The sequence below is a fragment of the Athene cunicularia genome (assembly GCF_003259725.1).
Source record: "Athene cunicularia isolate RWA chromosome 2 unlocalized genomic scaffold, athCun1 chr2_part1, whole genome shotgun sequence".
NCBI classification, from domain to species: domain Eukaryota; kingdom Metazoa; phylum Chordata; class Aves; order Strigiformes; family Strigidae; genus Athene; species Athene cunicularia.
The window spans coordinates 124,989,428-125,000,704 of record NW_020799095.1 but is presented as its reverse complement, the minus strand read 5'-3'; positions in this window follow the sequence as shown (position 1 = coordinate 125,000,704).

Genomic DNA, 11,277 nt, shown 5'->3' with positions numbered 1-11,277 from the left:
AAAAAAAAAAAAAAAAAAAAAAAAAAAGGCATGAAATAAGCCAGCAAATAACATTAGTTCTCATTCTGGCATTTGATATTTGGTCCCACCATATGTTGATCCCACATGCTGAGACTTGTTTCCTTCATCTAATATTACCTTTTTTTTCCCCACTGCTGCTTTTGTAGAAGATGAGAGATCTTAGTGCTGTGGCTGCTTGCATTTGTTCTGCCAGGCTCTGTTTGCTGCAGTGGCATCATTATACATCTCATTAAATAGTCAAGGTCAAACCAGCAACTAAGATGTTCTGTATGTGGTTCTCTAGGGGTGGCTAAATAAATGAAGATTTCAATAAATATTTGATGTCCTCTGAGAGCTGAGAATTAGCTTTCTTTGTTCTTACAGAAGGTCCTAGGCTAGCACCGAATTTTAAGGGAACAGTTGGCCCATAAATTATGTTGAAAGGCAACTGTCTTGAATCCTGATGTTACAACACTGGCAGACCTTCATTTAATGACAGTATTTTTGTTCATATAATCTGTAGTTCCTGATTCGTGAAGTAATCTTACTCTGATAGGAGCATTTCTCTTTGCAGAGGCAAGATATTCTCCCCCACCTTCAGCCCCATTTTCTATACATGCTCTTGCATGGCTGAGCATCAGCTCCTATTAGCACTCATACTATTAATAAGTAATACCTGCAAAGAGTGGCAGAATTCTCTCCAATTAAATTTCCTGTGAAGCCATATCCATGGTTATGGCATCTCATTTCTGTCCTCAAGGGCCCCAAGAGAAGCAATCAGTTATTTATGAAATCCCTTACCTTGAGGGAATTCTCAGACAGCAGAGACCTGGCAAAATCATCTCTCTGCCATCTAGTCACAGGTTTTTCTCTGAGTAGAAGCCACTGTGGCCATGCCTGAGCAGTGATTGTGCCTGGAGTCTTGAAGTGTATTAAGGTCCCTGGTCATTATGTTTTCCAGAGGTGTTCATTGTTAGGTGACAAAACCTGGAGCCATTTGGGACACTCTGGATGTAGGTGTTGGATCAACCATGTGTCAAGGGAGTGAAATGGCAGTATACAGTCATCTGGGGATTTGAGGGGGTCATTCCCCTGTTTTCCCCCAGAATGCTTTTTCCAGTCTCATAGATCAGATCTCATAGGTCAATGAGTTTTGACCAGGTCAAAATATAGTCCTGGGCCGGGATCTGGGCTAGAGATTAGTTTATATTGTGTGATCAGTTGTGAAACAGAGCTCTCCAAGATCTGCTTCTGTTCTGCCTGCTAGTGGCAAGGGATGGCCCATACTGTGTGTATGAGAAGCTCAGGTAGAATCAGACTCCAGAATGCAAATAACTTCCCTTTCACCCTTCCCAGCCCCAGAACATAATGGATGTAGTGAATCTGTTCACTAGCATACCTCAGAATAGGTGAGGTAAGCTGTCTTTAGGATGTAAATGTTCTAAATTTCAAAACAGGACAAAAGATGTTAATTTGACTGAGTGTGAGACTGACCTTTGTAGAAACTGCCCAAGCCAGATAATAGGCTTTCCAAGGTCAATAAAAAGAATAATTAAATATATTAATATATATAAATAAATTAAATATACTCCAGACTGGGAGTATAGGGACCCCAAAAGTGTAACTCATGATGTAATACATATGACAAGATATATGACAAAATTTCAAAATATCTGAAGCATATTTATATGAATGCCCATTACATTAGGAATTTAAAAACAAATATAATGAGTGACACTAGAAAAACTTGTAGTTAATTAATACCCTTTCTGTTTGCTTGAGCTGAAACCTGTAGTGTTAATTTCATTCCATGATTATTCCATTTCTAGAAGTAGACATTTTTGTGCTGATTTATGTAAGACTTACAATTATATGGTGAGCTACTGTAGACAGGATGTACATGTGTATCTTCTTTTATGTGCTAAGTCAAAAAAGAAAAGTAGCATTCACAGCATCACGAAACATAAGTATCCAATAATTGTCAGTTTTGGCAAATGAATATAATACTATGAGTGTTATTCTCTTAAAAATTGTGACAGCAGGTCTGTTTCATTCTGAACATGACTACAATCCCTGTCATTAAAACATCGTGGTTCTCACTCCTGTGGCTTGCAGAAGTTTTTATATTCCAATGAACCATGGAGTTAGTGTCTCAGTCCCCACTCTGGTGTATCCCACATTAGCTTCAGAAAATATTGCATGTCTGAACCTCCATCTGGCAAATCCAAAATGAAATATTAGCATAATCAAACTAATAAGAACTTCCAGAACATTATAATGGATAAATGTATCCCAGTAAATTCACAGTAAGCCATTGAGTGAGCCCTTTGTATATAACCTCACAAAAATGGCTCCAAATGTTTTATATTCGTTCATTTTGCCCGTAATAAAAAAATCTACTTTGTTTGAAGTGTCCAAAACCATCCCTTTTTTCTTGCTCTGAAAACAGGTGGAAGCAGATCTTTACAGTGCTGATTGCCTGGACTGATAAAAACCCCCATACATTTAGGCCCCATGTAATGGTTTATGTTTTGGTGTTTTACTTGCAAAAAAAAATGACAGAGAAAAAAACTCTAAGAATAAAGTTTATTATACTAGTATACTTTGCTACTGTGAATCTAGTTGCTATACCTTGAGATACTCAGGTCTCAGCCTGATGGTTGTGGTTTCTAGAGCTACTAGTTCTGATAATCACTCTCACCACTGCTGCATGTGAAAGACAGAAATACAGACAAATACAGGCTGATTGACCTTGCATTACTTGTTTGGGGTGGCCTGTTTTGGTTTTGGTTTTTTTTCTGTAACAAAATGAAGCAAATCCTTGGCAACATACCTGAGATTTTTAATGATTTATGCCGTGATACTTTTCTGAAAATTGCCACTTAACTTCAGGTCTCAGAGGCTGAGTGAACTGAAATTGTTTCACAGCCTCCCTGTTGCGTAGGTTGCAAAAAAACTGTCTGCAAAAAGGAGGCTGAATCACAAGCAATACCAGGCAGCCTGCAAAAGACCTTTAGAAACGAGAGACGTCTTGTACCATTTACCAAACAGTGGGGAAAGTGTGAAGATGACTAAAATGATTCAAAGTCCTTTTAAAAGCCCTTGCATGCCTCATCATGTTGAATTTTATAGAGTACTTTACTCCCACCACAACTTTTTGTTACATTCAAATGAAAACCTGGAAACTGGTGTTGAGTTAGTGTAGTACTAGTAGAAGGTACTAGACCTGATCTCGGAAAGCTTCACTTGCCATGAAGTCTGAATGGGATTCTGGGGGCAAAGGGTATTCTAAGAAATTTATTTTATATTCACCTCAAGAAAGCAGGAGCTAAACCACTCTTCATGTTCATGGAGAAAGGGGTGAGAACACAAGTCTACTTAGTCTAATGCATTCTTGTTTAGAATATCAGTCCCTGTCCCACCTCAGGAGTTATTACCATAGATCTGGATTAATGTTGAATGACATTATAGTTACTAGTCTGCAGTGATGAAGAAGGGATTGCAAAACCATAAGATGAGAAAAAAATGTTTTCTATTGACTGTTGGGGCAATGGTATTTTTCCTCATCTTACTTTTTTTTCTTTTTTGATTGGATTTAATAACTTTCATCAGGGGCTACAAGACTCCATTGCTCGTGACCAGACCCCAGTACAGCAGTTACTCCAGCCCATGCATTTTCTAAAAGATAAGAACAAGTAATATGGAAAAAACTAGTTACTTTCAATGATAGATTACCTGTTTTGTTATCAGCTGAACACACTGGGCAATGTAATGCTATCTGGTTTTAGAACCGATTTCCTACTGGACTCTATGGAGACATCTTAAAACTGATTGCATATTAAAGTCCTTTGTACTTTTATTATTGATTTCTGGGATGAACACCATCAGGTACTGAGGAACTGTTGAAAGTTAGTCTCTTTAGTTTTTCAGAACACTGATGTTTTATCTTTATGACCAAAAGGAATAATCTCAGGGTAGAAAATTTCCTGTCAGTTACCTTGAGAAAGTAATGCACTTATTGTCATCTCCTTTTCTTTACTTGGTTCCTTTGTGCTCAGTGTGCTCTATTAAAGAGATTTTAATTGTATAACTGACATATTTAAACATTTTTATTTGTCTCTCTCTAATGTATGTTATTCTTTTACTGCTGTCAGTATGATGATGAAACCATGGCCTAGCCCATGATAAGCAGAGGTGTGGAATATTAAACTGGAAAAAAAAAAAAAAAAAAAAAAAAAGAGAGAGATAAAATGCATAATATCCCTTTAAAGTTTTTAAACTCCAAGCTTTCTTCAGTGCACATTTGCAGATGAACACTGAAAATATTTTAGTGTAAGAATGTATTAGGAGTGCCACTTATAGAATTCCAGTTAGAAAAAAAAAACATTCAGTTTGAACAGATAAAATATGTATGACTGAGTTTTCATTGGGCGTTATGAATCTGTTGAAAAATGCTTGAGTTTTATAAAAAAAAATAAAAAAAGAACATGACGTGGCACTTTATGTCCTATGAAATTAAACAGTACATAAACAGTGACAGAAGACTTGCTGGTACACGGTAACAAAGGCCATGGTTGCTTCAATTTCAGGGTCTACCTTTACATGCTATAAATAATCACAAATTTGACCATCATCTTCTTCCACAGTAGCTGATTATGTACCATACAACAGATCAAGTGTTTCTTGTGTTTACACCATCTGGTTTACATTTGTCTTACAGTTATTCTGCCATCCGTGAACTTACCAAAGCTCTTCCCCATCCAGTACAACTAATAAAAAAACCTCAGGTAAATATATTCCTGCAACACAGTCTCAATGTCTGGGAATCTAGGAATGACTTTTCCTGCTGTCCCCTTGGGAAACAGGTTTGAATCCGCTGCAGAGTATCTTTTATTTTTCTTTTTTTTTGGTCCTTTTGTTGTAGGAAGAGGTTTAATTAGGTGGTCTGTGTGTAGGACTCATAGATGACCAGTGAGGGCAGGTAGAAAAAAGGACTAAAAAAAAATACTGACAGACTTCCTTGACAGCACAGCATAGCTCCTACTAGAACACCAGCAGGAGTCAGAGCAGATAAAGACCCACAGTCAAAAAACGGACTTAAAATGTATGCATTTTCTGGGCCATGTTTTAAAGCCCTAGTTCATGGAGCACCACAAATGGCTCTCTGTGAAGGAATTCTGTGGCACTGCTGTAGTTTACGGTCATGAGAAAAAAAACTAGATTTAGTGTGCAAAAAACCCCAAAAGAACTCCTAACTAGAGGAAGGGCTAAATAAAGGGCCTCTGACTGAGACATGGGAACAGAGGTAGACAGGCTCTAATTTGGTCGTAGTGTTTTCATTTGGTGAAATTCCGTTGCTACAAATCCCCATTGTATGCCAATTTTTGCTGTTAAATCTATTTTTATTAAAATGGAAAATGAACTAATCTCAAGGCCCTGGAGTTATCTGCCCAGTGTTCCACACACATGTGCAATATTTTCAGATTTGCTGAAAGAAAAAGAGTATGTACTTGTCTGGAACGCTGTCTTGCCTAGCTCCATCCTGCAGTGATTAATTACAGTTGAATTTCAGTCCCTTGGAACAGAGGATTTATAATAGAAATACTGCACAATGTGCCACTTTTGTCAACTCTGCATATCCAGACTGGGCTTGTTGCAGCAGGTTTTGCTTATATCTTAAAATGCCTTGCAAGAGCTGAAGTTGTTGAGAATATTTTCAACCTTATAAGTCTTCAGAGATCTTGAGTCATAGTCTTCACAAGGCTGGCGGTATATACAGCACTATGTCAGAGGAAAGTTCTGTGGTGCAAAGCTGGCTGTTCAAGCGGAGGCTGCATGAGCGGTGCTACTATCTGGGTCTAACCCAGATTCCCTTGACTGTTCCAAGGGCCAAGAGCCTTCATTCTCTCAAGCACTTGCAATCAGTAGCTCATTTCTGACTGCTGGGAAGTAAGAATAGTCTCACAGTTAATGTATGAGCCTTGGGTTTTTTTCTGGTTGTACAGAGTAAGATTTTGGAGACCAATTTTATTTCAGCGTTTGCTTTTATTTCCTCCACTGTAAAATGCAGGTAATAGTTAGCCATTCCAAATGCTTTGATTTTATCCACACTGCTGTCCAGAGCACTAAAGAAACTCACTTAGACAAGAAAACCAAAAAAACGCATCAAAACAGACAGGGGAATCATAATCTGCTAACCATGGCAAAGGAGCAAGTTGCCATCCCTCAGATGCACTGCTGCAGGTTGCTTCCCTGTCGCTCTGGCAGTAGCTTTTTCCCTGGCACACAGAGTGCGACTGCTGTTTCACAAGTGCCATAGTTATCCCAGGCTCTGTATTTTCAAGATAAGGAACATGAGATGCCTATCCATACTGAGAGTACATGGTAGGTCTAGATCACTGTACTAGGATCCTAGCTGAGGACAGAGGTAAGTGTTGGAAGCTGTGGGAGTTGAGAAAGTGAGGGTAGTTGTATGAGACCTGAAGTAAGGTGTAGTGAGGAAAGCATCCATGGTACCTGCTGAATGAATTCTGTGCATGAGTTTCAGTGACAGAAAGACCAAGGTATTGAGAAAGGCCTGAAAACTGTTGGTGACAATTAGCTGTCTTGAACACCTCTCTTCCCTACAGGAACCTTGACATATAGTCATCTTTGAATAAGCCTCAGCAACTTTTTCCTGCTAAATCAAAAGGAAGGTGCTGGAGGGTTTTCAGACTCCAAGAAGGACTGATACTTTGATGGTGTCACTGTAGGTTGTGCATGTCAATACAGTTTTCCCTCTGTGACATTTTGCAGCACTGTCAACATCCACAAATTATTTCTAGTTGAAAAACAATATACCTAAGAACCACCTCTTAAAAGGAAATTGTTATTTTTCCCTATCTCAGGAGAAAATACTATTGGGATTAAAAAGAATAAAAATGTCATAATCGTCTCTTTAATTAGTTTTCTCTTTCTTTGCATTTACTTGTATGCCTTTATCACTCTTTACTTGGAGAGTTAAAACCAATGTAGGTCAAAATCCTGTTATTGATTAGCAGATGTCACTGTGAATTCACACTAGTAACGCTGCGGCTCCATGGAGGCATAAATATTTGTCTGCCTACAATGCACTGCAGAAATAACAGGTTAAGTCAGTTTTCCTTTTTATCTCATTATTTTCTAGCCTCCACTTACACGATTTTAACATAAGCATAAGTTTTAACAAAATGCTAGATTTTCGTAACTGGCAGAACAAGCAGAGAACACATTTTGAAACTGGATGGATGAAGTGTACGAACTTTTTCAGACACCCATAATTAGCTAGGTCACAAGATGTGCATAGAGCATGTACCTATTTCTGTCAATACCCTGCTACCTTAAAGGTAGGCTCTTAAAGTTATTTCTAAATCATTCATTAAATGCAGATTAGACTTGCTGTCTTATCTAATCAAGCTTACAGTCACTGAATTTCCTAAGAGTCTGGTGTCATCAGCTCTTCAGTCACTGGGAATGGAATGCCTAGGAGTGATGACTGCCTATGACAGGCTTGCTTTTTACTTGGTTTCCTATCCCTCTTGGGCAAGTATCTTCATTTAGGTCCTTGCGACATCTTTTAATAAAGCTTTTTGTTAGCCCTAGTGGGAATCTCTAATTCCTGTAAGCAACAATAAGCGAATGTATGGTATCTGAAATACTTTTGTCTGCTGGAGCAGACATATGGCCCATTTTTTCCTATTATTAGTAGTGAACACTATAGAAGGTACAGTGATGAAAGTGCAAAGGGTTGAAGACAAAGATAAGGCAACTACTAACTAAATACAAAACATTTTGCTTGGCTTGATGTGGATTATTTGGTTTGGGTGATAATTGGTATATTAGTTTTCTATTTCATTTCCTCTCCAAGACAAATGGTCTCAGAATGACAAAAATAAACATTTTGTCAAAGGTTTATATTACTGAAAACATAACATGCTGAAGGAAGAGAGGCCTTTCCATCTCATGAATCAGGGTTGACATTTATCATGCAGCCACGTATATTGCAATATTTAGATATGAGGCCCAGGGTCTAATAATTTTGTTATTATCATATAAATTTACTAAACACAGTATGATGGTTACATGACAGATCAGGTTATTATTACACTGACATAATTATTCTTCAGAATTAAAATCATCTTAATATTCCACAAGCTTAGACATTTTTCCCGTTTGTTCTTTTATCTTCTGAAATGCAAAGATATTTTCAGAGTCCCCTCTCTTCCTTTAACCTAGATAACTGCTCAGTGCTTGTAAAATCCTCTGAGAAGAATGGATTTTCACATGGGAATGATCTCACATTTCCATTTACCTGGAGACTTTACAAGAATTAGATAACTAGATGGAAATAGAACTTTACGAACAGAAATTAAGAGCTGGATCTTGCAAATCACTTAAGAGCATGGTCAACTTTCTTCACATCAACAGTCCCAGCAGCCTAGCTCGCTCCCATTCAGACAGAAGCCATCTCTGGAGTGATAAATGGAGAGAGATTTCAGCAAGGCTACATTTATCCCCTTACCTGCTAGACTGTGGACTTGTGAGATATTTGGAAAGTCAAGGTCTTAGTATGGAGGTTGAGACCATACAGAGACCATCTGTTATAAAGTGCTTCGCTGGTGGTCTCTCTATTGATTCTATAGGTCACTCTGACAGCCTTGAAAACCAGGAGCTTGCACCATTCATGGTTTTCTTGTCCTTTAGCCACTACAACGCTTGTGAACTTAAAATAAGCACCTGAAGTACAAGGCCTGAAAATATCCCTCCATGCATGTGCCATGCTAGTGGGGTAGAGCAGTCCTTGTTTCATATTCACGTCTTTGAGGAATCTCTGGGAAGCTGGATGAAAAATGAATAGCATTTCCTCTAGCCACCTGTATTACAGGTGATTCCTCCCTTCCTACTCTTCCTCAGGATAAACCCTAAACTGAAATCCAAAGGAACAGGACACCCGACCTTTCAGGAATTCAGTCTCCTAACTCCACTCTTCAAGGAAGAAGAATGGCCTTTCCTGTGCAGGGACTGTGGCAACCCAATTGAACTTCAATTAGTGGATATGATTACTCATGTCAGTGATTAGTCGAATTAGAGTTTTCTTGATCAGGCCCTAATTTTTTATACTGCTTCCCCCACACCCTTGATGATATGACAAGTTCTTCTCCGGAGAGAGGAATGCAGAGCAGAACAGGATATTTAAGAAGTCACAGCAGGGGCATTTTACTCACGCTGGGATTGCTGCATTTTGTATCGGTAGGCTTTATCGTTCATTAATTGCTTGTTTATGTCTCTAAAATAATTTAAAATATTTCAGTTTCAAAATGCTGTCTGCGTGTGGTTTCCATTACTAGTCAAAAAGCATTTAAGTGAGTCTGATGCACTTCTACAGAGAGTAGGAGGAAATTATGTTTACCACCCTCTTTTAAGCTGATCTGCAAATTGCTGTCCTTTCAAACGTCTCCCAGGAACACATTCTGAGTGGGGATGGTATTTTTTTCAAGCCCTGATTTTATTTTTTTTTACTGCAAAATGCTACTCTTGTTTTCTTTAGTATTTCTATCTTCCTTCTCAGGGCATTGTTATTATTAACTAAAACAACAAAAAGACATGTCAGTGCAAGTATCTAGAGACCTTTAGGTTTTGATTTTGACTCAAAGAATATATTATTTAAGACTGTCATTTGAGAATAATGTAATTAGACTGTTTATAGTGACTTTTGGAAGAAATACAATTGGTAAAGTGGTGAAGGTCTGCATCATCCAACTTACAATATTCTGCATCACCTGATGTATCCTACTAAACAGTCTCATGTTTTTCTTGTATCAAGTTCAAGTTAGCTGGTTGAAGAGGAATTTGGGCAGAGGAAAGAATTCTTCCCTGATCTTTTCTGTAACTTTAAAAAAGTATTCTGCTGCTACACAGTTTTGAAAAACAGGCTATCCTTTCACCTAATTTTGGGAAAGGGCACTCCTCTCTCACTGTCCTGCCATGCTTAGGTGCACTGGAGGAGGCCCAGCTGTGGAGCAGGAGCAAATATCCCATGAGTCCTTATACCACTCTGCTTCTTCCTCTATATATGGGGTGGCACATGATCAGCAAAGCAGATGCGTCACTGGTCATGGATTCCACTTCTTACACTGACAACCCTGCATGTGGAGTCCTCCCACCTCATGGAGTGAACTGAACCTTTGGACCTGGCCTTTGGGCTGGTACATCAGCATCCAGCCTAGCTCTGCTTCTTGGGAAATCTGTCAGCCTTGGAGTGTCTGCTGTGCCTCTGAGACACCCTTTGTGTAGTGGTGCAGAGAAAGAGTTCTGTCTGTGTTATCACTGGTCCAAGGTATTCAAGTGCCAAACTCTTTTTCCCTGTTTGATCTTGGGGCTTCCCTGACAGAAGGAAGAAACAAAGCTGCTGAAAGGGCTGAAAGGCATATCCTGTGAAGAGTGGTTAAGGACTTTGGGCTTGTCTAGTTTGGAGAAAAGGAGGCATTGCTGTCTGTGGTTTCCTGAGGAGGGGAAGTGGAGAGGGAGGCGCTGACCTCTTCTCCCTGTTATCCAGTGATAGGATACATGGGAATGGTTCAAAGCTGCACCAGGGGAGGTTTAGACTGGGCATTAGGAAGCATTTCTTTACCGAGAGGGTGGTCAAACACTGGAACAGGCTTCCTAGAGAGATGGTCATTGTCCCAGGCCCATCAGTGTTTAAGAGGCATTTGGACAATGCCCTTAACCAGTGCTTTAACTTGGGCAGGTCTGAACTGGTCAGACAGCTAGACTAGACGATTATTGTAGGTCTCTTAAAACTGAAATATTCTATGCCATTCTAGTACTTCACAGCAAAATTTCCAGGTCCTTGAATACTGAGTGATGTTACAAGGCTCATTAAAACCTACCCCTCAAGAAAAATATGTAGCTAATATCCACCTGTTTGCTCTAATAACTTGTTTATTGCATATTGTCTCAATGCATTTCTTCTCTGTCTCAGGGTGTGGGTTCAAAAGAGCAGTGGCTGCCTCTTCTCATATATATATATATATATATATATATACACATATATATATACACATATATATATATACAATGCCTCATACCGTGCAAGATTATAAAAACAGTACTTATATATTGCCTTTTTCAAAACATGGATATCTTTTTATTGTTTAATAAACTGCAGTGCATTGACATCCACACTGGCCATTCTGGGATTAGGAGCAACACAGCTACATGGTATTAGCACTGAGCCCTGCTGAGAATCTGGGTCCATCA